General features: G+C 38.8%; 1 protein-coding gene and 1 pseudogene across 3 annotated transcripts in view; one reads left to right on the top strand and one right to left on the bottom strand.

Annotated features, from left to right (window-relative positions):
* The window catches only part of Cbfa2t2 (CBFA2/RUNX1 translocation partner 2), a 178909-nt gene that overhangs the window by 122872 nt on the left and 38796 nt on the right, over positions 1 to 17241 (bottom strand). The gene's annotated exons all lie outside the window — the stretch shown is intronic.
* On the top strand, positions 11520 to 11947 carry LOC101590961 (annotated as a pseudogene).

Below are 17241 nucleotides of genomic sequence, written 5' to 3'. Positions count from 1 at the left end.
AAAAAGAAAGAAGAAAATTGGAATAGATGAACTTTAGTTCAACCTCATAAAAGCCATCTATGAGAAACCAATAGCCAACATCATACTAAATGAACAAAAACTAAAAGCTTTTACTTTAAAATCAGGAACAAGGACTAGTAACATAGCTCTGTGGTCTAAAGCTCCTGCTTGGGGGCTGGGGAGATGGCTCAGTGGAATAAGCGCTTCCCTGGCAAGCGCAAGGGTCTGAGTTCAATCCTTGGTTCTACCAGAAAAAAGCAAAAAAGCTCCTACATAGGCAAGCACAAGGAGTGCAGTTCGATCCCAGGTCTGTCTCTGTCTCTCTCTCTCTCTCTCTCTCTCTCTCTCTCTCTCTCTCTCACACACACACACACACACACACACACATCACAAGACAAGGATGTTCACTGTCACCATTCCTATTCCACACAGTTCTAGAAACATTACCCAAAGCAACTAGACAAGGGAGAAAAAAGGAATAATGTTTGGAAAGGAAGATGTTAAATTATCATTATTTGCAGATGACATAGAAGACCCCAAAAACTCTAAGTTACTTGTACATGTAATAACCATATTCACTAGTGTAGCAGTATCAAAGTTAACACTCAAAATCAATAGCATTTCATTACACAAATGACAAACGTACCTAGAGAGAAATTAGGTAAACCATATCTTTCATGATAACATTAAAAAAAAGAAATGCTTAGAAATCAATCTTACAAATAAAGTAAAAGACTTATATAGTGAAAATTACAGCACTCTGAAAAAAAGAGATGGAAGAGGATATCAGAAAATGGAAAAGGCTAGGGAAATAGCTCAGTAGAATAAGCGCTTGCTTGGCAAGCACAAGGGCCCAAGTTCAATCCCCAGTTCCACAAAGAAAAAAGAAAATGGAAAGATATTACTTCTTCCTGGACAGGAAAAACTCACATTGTGAAAATGGTCACACTCCCAAAATTGTTATTCAGAGTCAATGCAATCCCAAATTTTAATTGGGATTAATATACCTCACAGATCTAGAGAAAACATTACTAAAATTCATCTGGAACCAGAGGAGACTTAGAATAGCAAAAGCAATCCTGGACAACAAAGGCAAAGTAAGAGGCATCACAATCCCTGACTTGAAATTATACTACAAGGCCACTGTGATAAAAATCGCATGGTACTGGCAAAAAAAAACAGATGTGAGGATCAATGGAACAGATTTGAAGATGCAAACGTAACTACAAACACAGTCATCTTTAACAAAGTGGTCAAACATGTTCACTGGAAGATAGCCTCTTTAATAAAAGATGCTGGAAAAACTGGCATTCCACATGCCAAAGGCTAAAATTAGAACCATGTCTATCACCATGCATTAAATTACAGTCAAAATGAATCAAAGACTTAAACATTAAAACAGAAACACTGGGGCTGGTGAGATGGCTCAGTGGTCTAAAGCACCTACTTAGAACAAGCTTAGCAAAGCACAGGGACCATGGTTCAATCCCCCAGCACCACATGCCAGCTAGCCCTGCTGAGCCAGGTGAGCTGAGCTGGCCACACACACACACATAAATAAATAAAATTAAAAAAACAAAACAAAAAAAAAAAAAAAAAAAAAACAGAAACACTGACACTTCTGGAGGAAAAAGTAGGTAGAAATGTTTTGCTTTTGTTTTTGTTTTTTTCTTTTCTTTTTTGGTAGAAATCTTAAAAGACATAGCGGTAGGTAGAGAGTTCATGAACAGAAATCAAAGTACATGGGAAATACCTCAAAAAAAATCAACAACTGGGATCATATCCTTTTGAAAAGCTTCAATATGTCAAAAGAAATCACCAACAGAGTAAAAAGAAAACCCATGAATTGGGAAAAAAATTATAGTAAACTTTCTCTCTGACAAAAGACTTCTATTTAGAACATATCAAGAATTTTGGGGGGCTGGTGAGATGGCTCAGTGGTCTAAAGCACCTACTTAGAACAAGCTTAGCAAAGCACAGGGACCGCGGTTCAATCCCCCAGCACCACATGCCAGCCAGCCCCGCCCCTTGCTGGGCTGAGCTGGCCACACATGCACACACACACACACACACACACACACCCCTAAAAAAAAAAAAAAGAATTTTTGGGCTGGTGAGATGGCTCAGTGGTCCAAAGCACCTACTTAAAACAACCTTAGCAAAGCATAGGGATCACGGTTCAATCCCCCAGCACCACATGCCAGCCAGTCCCGCCCCCTGGTGGGCTGAGCTGGCCACACACACACACACACACACACACACACAAATAAATAAATTTTTTTTAAAAAAGAATTTTTTAAAAAAATGAAGCCCCCAAAATTCAAAGATCCATTCACAAAATGGGCCTCTGAGATGAATATACACTTCTAAGATGAAGAAATACAAATGGCAAATATGTGAAAAAAATGTTCAACATCATTGGTCATTCAAGAAATGCAAATTAAAACAACACTGAGATTCCATCTTATCTCAGAAAGAATGGCTGTCATGAAGAAGTCAACTAATAAAAATGCTGGAGGGGCTATGAGGAGAAAGGAACCCTTCTCCTGTTGGTGGATGTGTAGACTGGTACAATGACTCCGGAAATCAGTGTGGAGATTTCTCAAAAAGGTAGAATTGGAAGTCCCAGTCAACTCAGCTATTCCCTCCTGGGTATTTTTTCTTTTCTTTTTTCTTTATTTCTTTATGTGTGTGTGTGTGTGTGTGTGTGTGTGTGTGTGTGTGTGTGACCAGCTCAGCCCACCAGGGGGCGGGGCTGGCTGGCATGTGGTGCTGGGGGATCGAACCACAGTCCCTGTGCTTTGCTAAGCTTGTTCCAAGTAGGTGAGCCATCTCACCAGCCCCCCTCCTGGGTATTTTTTCAAACGAACTGAAAACATCGTACCACAGCAATATATGTGCATCCATGTTTACAGCAGTGCAATCTGTCATAGATAAATCTTGGAAACAACCCAAATGCCCATCAACTGAGGAATGGATAAAAAAATGATGTGGTATTTTTACACAACAGAGTATTATTCAGCTATAAAAAAAGGATAAATTTGAGACTTTTATCAGTAAATGTATGCAACAAGAGACCATACTCATAAGTGAAATAACAGACCTGAATGTGCAAACATCATATTGTCTTGCTAGTGTAAGAACATGAAAGAGGGGTTGGCAAGACAGCTCAGCAGAATGAAGTGCCTGCTTACACAAGCGCAGGGACCGCAGTTCAATTCCCAGCATGACATGCCTTGCCAGCTCTACTCCCAAGAAGAGGGGGGACGGGTGGGATCTGGCCAGAGTCTAGGCATAGTGGTGCACGCCTGTAATCCCAGTGCTGGGGAGGCTGAAAACAGGAGGATGACTATGAGTCCAAGCCGCATAGTGAGAACTTGTAAAAAACAAATACATTAAAAAAGCAAAAAATAACCTGAAAGAGTAAATAAAATCTGAAAGGTACAATAGATACTGTGAAAGGAAAAGAATCTGTTCAAAGGGAAGGAAAAAGTGGGATGAGGAAAAAGACAGGAGAGGGTGGGAGAAGGTGGGAAAGATGTATTGATGTATTTATGTATATATGTAGGATGGTTTGGATAATTGTACTGCTGGTTTCTGCTGGTCTACAGAAGGGAGCAGTTGGTGCTTAAAATTTTTTTCTTGTCCTTTTTAATTTCTTATAACTTTTTAAAAACCAATTTTGCATGCTTCTATCTGGTAATCGGAACAACTGATTTGAAGACAATATTATGCAATACAACAACATTGTTGAATTCCTATTGTTTAGTGAAGCTCTGTATCATTTCTAATTTTTAAAAAATATTTTGTGTTCTCTTTAGATAATAACAATAAGAAATTTAAACTGTCAGTTACTAACACATAAGATTTATTAGCATTTTATGAACTAAGGGTATATAGTTCTGTAGTATAGCTAGCTAGCACTCAAGGCCTAAGATTTGATTTGCTGCACCAAAAAGATAAAAGAAAAACATGTGTTTGTAGTTTATTTACAAATAAGTATATTGTCCCTGAGATAAATAATTTAAGAGGCACAAAACTTGGTATTATTAATGAACTACTAAGTAGCTACTACAAAAAACAGGCTTATACAAAAAGATAAAGGCCTTGTAGACCATTTAACCAACATCCTCCTACGGTAGTTCTTCCATTATTGAAATTAGCACGTGGCAGATGATATTAACAGATTTATTTATTAACCAAGTCGAATTGTACTTCCTCAGTTGGCATTAGCATGTTACCTACTATTTACGTTTGCTTTAACACTGGGTATTTGTTCAAAAGCCTTCCCTATTCGATCTTTTTTTTTTGGGGGGGGGCAGAACCGGGGATTGAACTCAGGCCCTTGCACTTGCCAGGGAAGTGCTTATTCTACTGAGCCATCTCCCCAGCCCCTCTATTCGATCTTTTAAGGCAGAATTTTGAAGTTAAATTGATTTTTATGGTAGACTGTAAAAGGATAAAAAAATTAATAAAAGTAAATCATTTCATTTGTGAACCCCATTAACAAGCCAAAAAAATGCTCTTTATTTGAAGAAAATAGAACATTTTGTAGTTGCTACATAGCAACGAATTAAGATCAAAAAATGACATAATGGTATTTTTCAAAAAACGGTCAAGTTTCCTGGAGCAGTGGTGCATGACTATAACGCAACTACTCTGGAGGCAGAGGCAAGATGATCAAGTTTGAGGCCCATCTAAGCAAAAGAACAAGATCCTATCTCAAAAAAAAGACCCTATCTCAATTTTAATTTCCAAGGGGCATCAAGATCTTGCCTTTCCTTTTCTCTTTTTTTGAGGAAGGATTATGGCTTGAACCCAGTAGTGACCTATACTCTCCCACCCCTGAATCTTCACATTTGCTTACATTTCTAGACAACAAATGACGCTATAGGTGGTCTACAAGTGTTTGTATGTAGAAATTCTGATAAATTATAACTTTTTATAATAGATTTCTATATACTTTATGGTAACAAATGATAAAATAGATTATTATCTACATGTATTTCACGCATCATGAGCTTCAGTTTTCTTGATTTTTAAAAAATTTCCAAGCTATGCAGTTTTGTCTACAAATTTTTCAAAACTTGCAAATCCAGGGGCCGGGGAGATAGCTCAGTAGAATAAGCACTTCTCTGGCAAGTGCAAGGGCCTGAGTTCAATCCCTGGTTCCGCAAAATAAATAAGTAAAAACAAAAAACTTGCAAATCCACCCCCCATGCACATATATGTGGACCAACACAGTTCAAACCCATGTTGTTTGAGGGTGAACTAAACACCACCTTTCAGTACCCTCACTGACGAACTTTATTCATGACTTCGATGTATCACTTAAATGCAAAATATTAGTAAGAGAAGAGATATCTAATCAAAATTCTCCATGGTACCACAAGGAAGGCTAGATTCCAGATGGTGGCTGGTTCCAGCACCCATATTTCCTGGCTACCTGCAAATTACTTCCCAATATCCCTTAGTGCCTTTTAAACTCTAGCACTCAAGCGATGTTCAAATTATTTATTGATTCACTAAATTTAAAGGCACTGAAGGGCCGGCCAAATAGCTCAGCGGATTAAAGCACCTGCAATCAGGCATAAGAGCCTGGGGTTTGATCCCTGCTGGCCCAGGGTGCACTGAGAAGGCAATTGAGATTGGGTGCGGTGGCATGTGCCTGTAATCCCAGCTCTTGGGAGGCTGTAAACAGGCAGATCACTACTAGTCTGATCTAGTACTGAGACCCTGAACACCTTGCAGACCTTCCCTAAAATACAGGAAAAGACAAAAAAAAAAAAAAAAAAGGCACTGAGCCAGTACCTCATACGTGGAACAACTCTCCTCTCACGCTCATTCTATATGAAGACCACCCTAATGGTGGAGATCCAAAGTTACAAGTCATGGGTTAGTTACAAGGTTCAACAAATACCTAGGATGTCAAGATTTATTAATATAATTTATAATCTAAGCACTTAGGAATGATCCAAGAGCTTTAAATGATTATTGTGGGATACTTATTGGTCAAAAAGGGGTACTGATATGTTGTTGAGGTTAATTTCAAACTCTTGGGCTCAAGCTCTTGAGTGCAATCCTCGTTTCCTGACTAGGTGGAACTACTGGGGTATGTCACCCTACCTGGCTTATATTACAAAATTTTAGTACCAAAAAAAAAAAAAAAAACTGCATCATTTTTTGTATGTTGAGACATTATCTCACTAAGTAGCTCCAACTGGCCTCCAACATTTAATCCTCCCTCTTCAGCCTCCAGAGTATAAACTTTTTTTGTACCAGGGATTGTAGACTCAAACTCTTAATCCCATCTCAGCTCTCAACCTTCCAAGTGCTGGGATTACAGGTATGTGCCAACTCATCAAGTTATAGGTTAGTGTTTGACAGGGTCAGGGAACATGGAAGGGAGAGATTACCAAAGGTAAAAGGTATAAGCAATGGTAAATTCTTTCTTTTTATTTTTTTAATTTAAGACTAGGGTCTACAGGGTGTTCAGGGTCTCACTACTAGATCAGACTCTAGTAATCCACCTGTTTACAGCCTCCTAAGAGCTGGGATTATAGGCGTGCACCACCATGCCCAGTCTCAATTGTTGTGGCAGGCCCGGGATAGGAACCACAACCCACGGCCCCTACTCCCCTGCATCTGCTTGCAGGGGCTTTAATCTGCTGAACTATTTGGCCAGCCCTGGTAAATTATTTTTATTCTATTTTTTTTAATTTTTGAGACAGGATTTTGATGATAAGGCATTAAATTGCCCAGGTGTGTGTGGGGGATCAAACTTGTATTCTTCCTGTCTTGACCTTCCAGAGTGCTAGAATTAAGTTTACCATTCTAATTGTAGTGACAGTTTCACAAGTACATACATGTCAACATTTACCAAACTGTAGGCCTTAATATGTCTAATTTATTGTAAGTCAATTATACCTTAAATTTTTTAAAAGAAAAAATAATAGCCAGGGGCTGGTGAGATGGTTCAGTGGTCTAAAGCACCTACTTAGAACAAGCTAAGCTAAGCAAAGCACAGGGACCCTGGTTCAATCCCCCAGCACCACATACCAGCCAGCCCCGCCCCCTGGTGGGCTGAGCTGGCCACATACACACTAAATAAATAAATAAATAAATGTTTAAAAAATAATAATAATAATAATAGCCAGGTACTAGTGTAATCTCAGCACTGTAGGAGGCTTAGGAAGAATCATAAATTTAAGCCTAACCCAGGCAACTTAGTGACTTAGGGGGACCCTATTCTGGAACTAAAAAAAAATTAAAAAGGGCTAGGAATGTAGCTTAGTACAAAGGCCCTGACTGGGTACAATCCTCATTTTGAGTAAAACAAAAAGTATATTCAAGGGGGAAAAAGACTGATAAAGGTTTAAAAAAGAAAGCACTGTTTCTTCAAGAGGAACCCTAAGAATTCCATGCACTTTGAAACTGCCGGATATGAAATGATAGGAAAATAGGCCAAATGATCACCTATACCCAGTGAGAAACACAGGTCTGTAAAACAAAAAGCAAACAGCTGTGGACAAACTGCAGAAGGTGCTGGTAACTCAACAGCTCATTAATCTATTCTACACTATTTATGGTGCATTCCCCCTTATCTGTCAGATTTTTTAAATGCAAAAATCAAGACTGCTCTCCTGGCTCATTTCATTGATAAACACAAATACTGAAACACATGGCACACAGCTTCTCAAAGTTTCTGAACAGACTTAAACTTGGTTCAACTTGCTTTGAAATAGTATTTTTCAAAAGGATCTAACATATCTTGCATAATTCATCTTGATAAGATGTATTCAAGGAGACAGACAGTTTAGGAAAAAAAATCTTAAGCAGATCCAAGTTGTTTCAAACAGAGGAAAACCACATCTACAAAATACAGCCTGTGGTATAAATACAAAACATATACCATATTTTAAATAACACAGTGTCTTCAATACTTTTCTCTCATTACTGAGACAAAATGTCTGACACCCAAAATTAAGGAGAAATTGTTTATTTAGCTCCATTTGTAAGGTTTTGGTCCATAATCAGCTGGCTCCAAGGAAGGGTAGATGGTAGAGGGCAACAGTTCATGGCAGCAGAAGACAGCAAAAGCAACATGAGAGGAGAGGCGAGAGAGCAATTCTACACTGGGAATCAATCATATACTCTTACATCCAGTTACTTCTAAAAAAAAATCCCACAACTGCATGAGGCTTAGGGGGGACATCTAGACACAAACCATAATGCCCAGTGAAAGGAGTTAACATTTATATTCGTAGCTCAAAGATCTATCTTCTACCTCTCTTCCAATCTTCTGTTATAAAATAAAATGCCACTTTCTCAATAAAACCTCAGAAGGGGTAGGGGAGATGGCTCAATGGAATAAGCACTTCCCTGGCAAGCGCAAGGGTCTGAGTTCAATCACCGGTTCTGCAAAAAAAAATAAAATAAAACTTCAGAATTTGCTTTCTACTATGTTCTCTTGATACAAGTACTTTCCTTTCCTTATACTATACTACACCGGAACAATATTTCTTTAAACTATTAGAGGGGGTTAAGACTGTCCCATTCATCACAAAGTCTAAGGAGGAGAAAACAGGAGAAAGAGGTATTTAAAAGGTGTAAGGTCAAAGGCAGCAAGACTTAGAGACCAAACCCAAGTAGTCTCATATAACTGCAGCTCATGGGGGCTTACTACATTATTCTTTATTTTTTAAGTGCATTCAAAACTCTCCACAAGTAAAATTGTTTTTAAAAATAGGTGAAGATATGATTAAACCTTTTTTATCCTCACTTTCCTACCTTGGAACTTTTTTTTTTTTTTTTTTTGCTTTTAACAAGATCTTTGCCAGCTTCCCCACTTTGTTGTCAACAGGTCCAGTGGATCATTAGCCATCTAACAAATGGTGGTTAGGAAGATAAAAGACAGACCCTTTGCATAGAGAGTGGAATTCCAAATGCTAGACTCTTGGCTCCACAATGTCTGATTCAGAAAACTGCTGGGAGCTATTAGTTTAGCTCGCCCACCCAGGCATGTAAGACTCCTAGAGTTCTTTTTACACTACTCCCATATGTCTCTCATTTATGCCTCACAGTTTTGCGATTGTATGTTTTCCTTTGGCACAGGAACAGATCAGGCCCAATCTGACCACAGACATTACAAAGAAGATCTAAGGATAAGGAACCCAGTATCAGTATCAAACGTGAAACTGCAACAGTGTTTTGTTTTGTTTTGTTTTGATTTTTTTCTAGTGGCAGGAATAATCCAACAGAAATGTATTTCAAAATCCTCAAATAGTGACATATGATAATACTATGTGAGTAGTTTGGCCTAAATGTGAGTAGTTGTCATTTTGAAAGCATCCCTGTACTTTTACCTCTGAGGGGTTTTGTTATGTTGGTGGGCTGAGGAGATACACTGGGAACTGAACCGAGCATCTCTGCATTGATTTACATGCCCCCAGCCCTTTATAAAATATTTTTATTTTGAGACAGGGTCTCACTAAATTGCTAAATTGGTCAGGCTGGCTTGACCATGTGATCCTCCCACCTTACCCTCTCAGAGTGCTTGAATTACAGGTCTACACACCCACAGCCAGCTTCCTAACACTGTGCCTTCTGCTAACACTTTCCTATATACCTGCATTGTGGCCTATACCAATCTGCTTATATTTTCTTTCATCCTCCATTTTGAGACTGTCAAATCATACTCCTGATTTAATGAATATTTACTATTACATACTGCACAGCTTCATGGCACTTAGTTCCTAAACTCTTGCTCTCAATTCATCCCTGCTCCTACAAATCAAGCCATTTTTATTTCTTGAAAAACCACAGCCACTTTGTATAGTGCTTTTCTTCCGTCAAAAATGAGCATAGTCAGGGCTGGGGACATAGCTCAGTGGAATAAGCGTTTGCCTGGCAAGTACAAGGTTCTCAGTTCGATCCCTGGTAACACCAAAAATAAAAAAATTAGCAAAAAAAAAAAAAAAAAGAATGAGCATGGAGGGCCAGGGATATAGTTCAGCAATATAAGCACCTGCCTGGCAGGTCCTGAGTTTGATACCCAGTCTCTCTCTCTCACATACACACACACACACACACACACACACACACACACGAATGGGAATGAAGCTGGGTATGATGGTGCATGCCTATAATCTCAGCAATCAGGAGGCTGAGGCAGGAGATTGCTATAAATTTGAGGCTAGCCTGGGCTACATAGTGAGTTCAAGGCCAGCCTGACCTACACAGTAAACAATAAAAGCAAACAAACAAGGGATTGAACTCAGGCCCACAAATGCTTATTCTACTAAGCCATCTCCCTGGCCCCCTTTTTTAAAATTACTATGAGATGTTGAACAAGTTGTCTTATGCTTTCATGACAGTAAGGCATTAAGAGCATGCAGCATTAAAAGTTAAATCAGTTTTAAAAGGATTCGGACATCAAGCAAGATAGAGAAGAGAAATAAAGATAAACTGTTAAGTGGTATCATGGAGCCCTTTCACCATACTACCCTCTGGACCTTTTCTAGTCCACTAGTATACCTCCTTTGTCATTTATGCCATATGAGTTCTCAGAAAAAAGGGGTCAGCAATCTACCTCAGTGCACAACGCCTGCCTGGCAAGTGCAATGTCCTGAGTTTGATTCCTGGTAACAAAAAGAGGGATGGAGAGGAAGAGGGAGATGGAGAGAGGGAGAAAGAGAACAAATGATCTCAAATAATTAAGTTAATTTTTTTCTTTAACACTTAACTTTGTAAACACATTCATTTTGGTGCCCCATAAGACTCTTTCCACTTCCTCCTCCTAGATAAGATGTACAAAGCATTTTATTACGAATAAAACACTGCACAGCACCTATTAGCAAAAGTTCAAATGAATAAAAGAATACAAATGCAAAATATTAATCTTCATATATAAGTCATCTTCCCTATTTACCATTAATTATCATGAAATTCTACAACAGTAGTGATATATGCAGACCTCATATATAAATTCGGTTTTCCTTTCTACTAACTGCATAAATTTACCAGATGGCTGGCCTTATTAAAAGCAGTATCTCTGGCAATGGTGGAATTAACTAGTCCACCAGAAATTCAAGCCTAAAATCTAGTCTAGTGTTTTAAGCAGGAGCCCTCCTGTCCATAAGCCACTTTTTAGTAGACCTATATACTTACAAACAGAACAAATTATAAAATAAATTAGTCACATTTGAAAATTAGTATTTACTCAGGGAAGTTGGAGCTCTCCCAGATAATCCTTTCCTGGAAATGAGAGCATCCCTCAATCAGAAGGATTCCAGAGTCGTAACACCAGCATTGAGGTAACAATCAACCCAAGAAGGCCACCAGTTAATCCCTGGAAGTTGGCCACCAAACTGATTGAGGGCAGTATCTGACAAAGCCACCTAAGCTGGAATCTTTTCTTATCTTAACTCTAACTTTTCAGTTACAGCTTTTTCTTCCCTGTTAAAAACAGGAGAAGCAGTTTGTGTTACCTAGTCTGCGCAGCCTGAGCCTGTGTGGATATGGCTTGCGCAGCCGCCTGCTTCCCGGCAGACCAAGACATTATTTCTATCTACCCCGCTTATTTAAATAATAAGAAAAAACCATTGCAGAGGGGAGGCGGATCCCAATAAGTAAGGCTGTTGAAAATCCTACAGCTACCGAGATTCAAGATGTATGCTCAGCAGTTGGACTTAATGCAGTTATCAAGAAAAATAAGATGTACTCTAGGGAATGGAATCGTGATGTTTAATACAGAGGCAGAGTTCGAGTCCAGCTGAAGCAGGAAGATGGCAGCCTCTGTCTGGGGCAGTTCCCATCACGTAAGTCAGTAATGTTGTATGTAGCAGAAATGATACCTAAGCTAAAAACCAGAACACAGAAAACAGGAGGTGGTGACCCAAATCTTCAGCAAGGAGAGGGAAGTAAAAAAGGAAAAGGGAAGAAGTGATCGGCTGTGAGGATCAAGGGTCGTGAGGATCAAGGGTCGTGCGACCCCTCTACGGGGACATGGTGGAGGCATCTTTGTCACTTTTCGTTTGCATCAGCCACCTGAACTACACATTTGTGCTGTCTTCATCATCAGAGTTGACCGTAAAATGAGTACATCACAGTAGATCGCACTGGAAATTTGCATCTAGCTTTTATTCAGTATAAAAAAATATTTCTTTCGATGAAGAGTTTTTGTGAAAAAGTATTTTTAAATGGGCTGTGGACTTCCAGAAGTTATTGGCAATCAATCTGTCCTCTGTGTAAGCATGTATGTCAGATAAATAAGGTTAGTACGATTTCAAATACACATTTTGTTCACCTTTTAAGTTAAATAAAATTTTAAACTACAAAAAAAAAAAGGGAGAGAGAGAGAGAGAGAAAAGCAAAAGATCCCCCCAAAATGTATTTAAAATCAGGTGGGTTTTTTTTTTTCAGGGATTGAATTCAGGTCCTTGCACTTGCCAGGCAATCACTTATTCTACTGAGCCATCTCCCTGGCCCTTTTAATTCTTTTTTTTTTTTTTTTAAATCAGGTGTTTTTACCAGGGCTGTGCTTATAACTATAATTGCAACAACTCAGGAAGCAAAGGCAGGAGGATCATAAGTTTGAGGTCAGCCTAAGGCACACAATGAATTCTTTGAGAATGTCTCAAAAAACAAACAAAGGGGGCCTACTCCTTAGCTCAGCTCTTTAAGTGGCTGCTTCAACAAAGCAGTCAGGCTCAAGTTGCTGTGGTTTGATACCCACAACTCAAGCCAGCAAAACCTGCCCTTAAGGCATTAGGAGCAAAAAAAAAAATCAAAAAAAACAAAAAGTTCAAAGCCAGTCTGGGCAAATGATTAAGACCCTGTCTCAAAATAAAAGCTAAAGTCAGGTATGCATGTAGTTCAATGACAGAGCTGCAGCCTACTATGTGCTAGGCAACTTGAAGCCTCTGAGTTCAATTCCCAGTATCAAAACAAAAGTTTTAAATTTGGAAAACATTTTTTTGCTATCAAGTTTAGGAAACACTTCATGCTGTATAACTGATGAGTGTGCACAAGACCCTGAAATTGATCCCCAGCACCATCAGAAGAAAAAAATGGCCGGGTGTGGTAGCACACATTGTAATACTGCAATTTGGAAGGCTGAGGCAGGCAGATCGCCATGAGTTAGTGACCAGGGTGGGAGGGAGGGAAAGAGGGAGGGAGATCTGCATTTGGGTCAAAGGTCTAGATTCATCATGGTCTGCTCTACTGATCACTTTGAAAGCGATCCTTCAAGGCCTGGCTGGCTTAGATAGCATTTTCCACATGCAAACTTTATTGCACTTCATCTTAATCTGTCTTGTTCAGTTTCTTGGGTGTATAGGTCACTAAATATCAAGTTTCTAAGATCTAGGAAATCTGTCTTACATAGAATTCCTGGCTCTCTACCTTTAGGGAATACACTAAATATATATTTTTTATTTTTAAATTTTTTTTATTTTTGGCTTCTGAAATGTATACAAATCACAATCTCCAGGTTGCAGAGAAACAAAATTTGAATTAGAAATAAATTTTCACAATAATATTTACTGTGAAACATATGCAAAGTAAATAGTTTATGAATAGGGCCAGCCAGATAGCTCAGCAGACTAAAGCACCTGCTTAGGCACAGCACAGGAACAGGGGTTCAATCTCTGGCATCACAAGCCATGCTGGCCCCACCCCCAGGGCACACTCAGGATTGAGACTGGGCATGGTAGCACATACCTGTAATCCCAACACTGGGGAAGCTGAAAACAAGAGGGTCACTACAAGTGCAATCTGCGTAGTGAGACCCTATTGACCCTGTACTAAAACACATCAAATTTTTTTAAAAAGCAAATAGTTTAGGATACATTGTATCTAAGGGATTAAAAAGAAAAATAATTTTAGAAAGGCTCCTGGGCTTAGTAGGCATTACCAAATACGTATGTAAATGGCTAGCTCAACACAGTTTTGTATATTTTACAATGTAGCTAAGGACAGATACTACCAATTCATCCTATAAAATTAAACACTGGAAAAAATAAAAAAATAAAAAAAAATAAAAAATAAATAAATAAATAAACACTGGGGGACTGGTGAGATGGCTCAGTGGTCTAAAGCACCTACTTAGAACAAGCTTAGCAAAGCACAGTGGACCGCGGTTCAATCCCCCAGCACCACATGCCAGCCAGCCCCGCCCCCTGCTGGGCTGAGCTGGACACACACACACACACACACACACACAAATAAATAATAAAATTAAACACTGGAATGATCACATGCTCATATACTGCCAGGTGTAAAGAGGTACTTAGATCATCATTTAAATACACACCTGCACTCACTCAATTGTTCTTGTGACCTGATTTTTGCTCTAAATGTTGCAATACAAACTAGATGAATAAAGTAAAAAACCAAAAGAACTCTGTAAGCCTTCCAACCACAAATAAATACATCTCTGAGTGGTCCTCAGAGAACAGTCTTCCTGATAAGAAAATATAATTTGATTTTTACTCTTTATTAAAATCTTTTTTTTTTTTTTTGGCGGAACCGGGGATTGAACTCAGATCCTTGAGTTTGCCAGTCAAGCGCTTATCCTACTGAGCCATCTCCCCGGCTCCACAGCTGTTTTTTTTTTTTTAAATCATTTTGAAGTATTTATTTAGCTTTATTGAAAAACACAGACATACACACAATAATCTTTAGTAGTCCTCTAAGAAGCTAATTTTTAATTCTGATTTGGTTTTTTTGTTTTGTTTTTCTTGCAACAGGGGGTTTCACTTATATAGTCCAGGTTGGTCTTGTAACTCACTATGTACCCCTGCCCAGCTTTCAACTCACAAATGTGCACGATCAACTTGGCTTTGAATTTGGGTTTTGAAGCATTCTAAACTTGTACAATCTTGCCATAAAATACATTTATTACTTAAACATGAATTTTTGCCGGGGAGATGGCTCAGTGGAATAAGTGCTTCCCTGGCAAGCGCAAGGGCCTGAGTTCAATCCCCAGTTCCACAAAAAAGAAAGGAAGAAAGAAAAAAAGAAAGAAAGAATGAATTTTGGTGTAAAAAAACTGGGACTGTAGCTCAGTGGTAGGGCATTCACCGAACATGTGCATGGTCCTGAGTTCAATCCCCAGTATCACCCCCCCAAAAAAAAAAAAAAACTGTCCCAAGCAAAACTATGAATAATAAAATTTTGAAAAAAAAAAAAAAACAAACTATGAATAGACATCACAAAATAATAATAAACATGAAAGAAATGTTCAACATCATTAACCATTAGGGAAATGCAAATCAAAACCATTAGGAGTGGGGCTTTGCCTGATAGCTCAGTTGTTTAAAGCATGGCTTGGGTAAATGCAGGTAGGCACATAGGACTGTGATTCGATTCCTAGCTTCAGAAGCTGTACCAGACCTGCCCTTAAGGCAGCCTGAAGTAGCTTTAAAAAAAAAAAAATCCTCAAAACCATTATGAGCTTGGGCATGGTAGTCCACCTAGCAATCTTTGCATGCTGGGAAGATGCAGGAGGATCACAATTTCAAGCCCCTCATGGATAAGAGCCCCCCCCGCTTGTCTTGAAAGAAAAGAGAAAAAATGGCTGTGGATATAAACAGTGCAAAGAGGCCCTGGGTTCATTTCCCAGTGCTGGAAAGCAGAGAACATAACCAGGAGATACCATACCCACTAGATAATTATAATCTAAATGACAAAATAAGAGCAAAAATTGGGCCAGTTGTGGTGGTGCACACCTGTAATCCCAGAGCTTGGGAGGCTGAAAACAGGAGGATCACTAGAGTCTGATCTATATACATAAAAAAAAAAAAAAAAAAAAGGACAGGCCTACACAAAACTCAGGAAATAAATTTAATAAATAATATATTCATATTATCCCCCAAAATGAAAACAAATCAAATATCAACTGTATATATAAGTAAAATATCCTAAATCATGATGGCAAGCATTGAGACCAGATCTCTTGTTGGCTATTTAACTTCACATGAGCCTTGTCTTCTAGAATAATTAGGTGAAGTACATGTTTTCTTCCATTATTCTGAGGCTGGTGATCAGCAAGGAGCATGCAGGCCAGCTAACCTCTATGGCCTACCCATTGTATAGTATCTATTAGCAACTGCATTGGTAGCAAAATTATTCAGTAAGAACAGTCCAAGGAAATACAGTTATACCTTGGTTTGTGAGCATAATTTGTTCTGGAAATATGCTAATGCAAATCACTTATATATCAAAGTGAATTTCCTATAATAATGGAAACTCAGATGATTCATTCCACAAACCAAAATATTTATATAAAAATGATTATAATACCGTAGTATAATACAAAATAATTTTAAACATACAAAATATAGGGGCTCAGGATTTGGCTCAGTAGAATAAGCACTTCCCTGGCAAGCACAAGGGCCTGAGTTCAATCCTCAGTTCCTCTCTGCCAAAAAAAATGAAGATATGAACTGGGTATTGTGGTGCTGTGCTCAGACCAGCCTGAATTGAAGCCAACCTGCATAGTTTAGCAAGACTATCCCAAAATATAATTAAAAAAGGCCTGGGACTGCAGCTCAGCCAGTGTCAAGAGCACCTTCCTAGTACTGGCCAGGTCTGTATTCAATCCTTAGCACTACAATTCTGCTCCTCCCCCTACAAAGAGACTAAATTAGCTCTGAAAAAAAATTAAAAGAAACAATGTAGCTCTCAGGCAGGCCACATAGCTTCTCCCAGGGCACACTGAGAAGGCAATTGAGACTGGGCGTGGTGGCGCTCGCCTGTAATCCCAGCACTTGGGAGGCTGAAAACAGGAGAATCACTATGAGCCCAATCTGTGTAGTGAGACCCTGTACTAAATACAAAAAAGAAAAAAGAAAACAAAAATTTAGCTCTAAATTGGAAGTTGTCCAATCCCTTCATTGGCTTTATTTTTCTTCTAAGTATCACTAACTTGATTTTAGTGTATACTGTTTGCTTATTAGTAAATTTAATTTACTCATTAAATTGAGAGATCCCAGTAGAGTTAGAGTATGCTCATCCAGATTAACCTCACTTCTTAAAATGCTTTTGTTTTTTTAAAACTTTTTTAAATTTTTATTTATTTATTTATTTATTTATTTATTTTGTGTGTGTGTGGCCAGCTCAGCCCACCAGGGGGCATAGCTGGCTGGCATGTGGTGCTGGGTGATTGAACCGCGGTCCTTGTGCTTTGCTTAGCTTAGCTTGTTCCAAGTAGGTGCTTTAGACCACTGAGCCATCTCT

Source organism: Octodon degus, unplaced genomic scaffold (genome assembly GCF_000260255.1).
Source record: "Octodon degus isolate 3935 unplaced genomic scaffold, OctDeg1.0 scaffold00037, whole genome shotgun sequence".
Classification (NCBI taxonomy): Eukaryota; Metazoa; Chordata; class Mammalia; order Rodentia; family Octodontidae; genus Octodon; species Octodon degus.
This window is presented reverse-complemented; position numbering and strand designations above follow the sequence as displayed.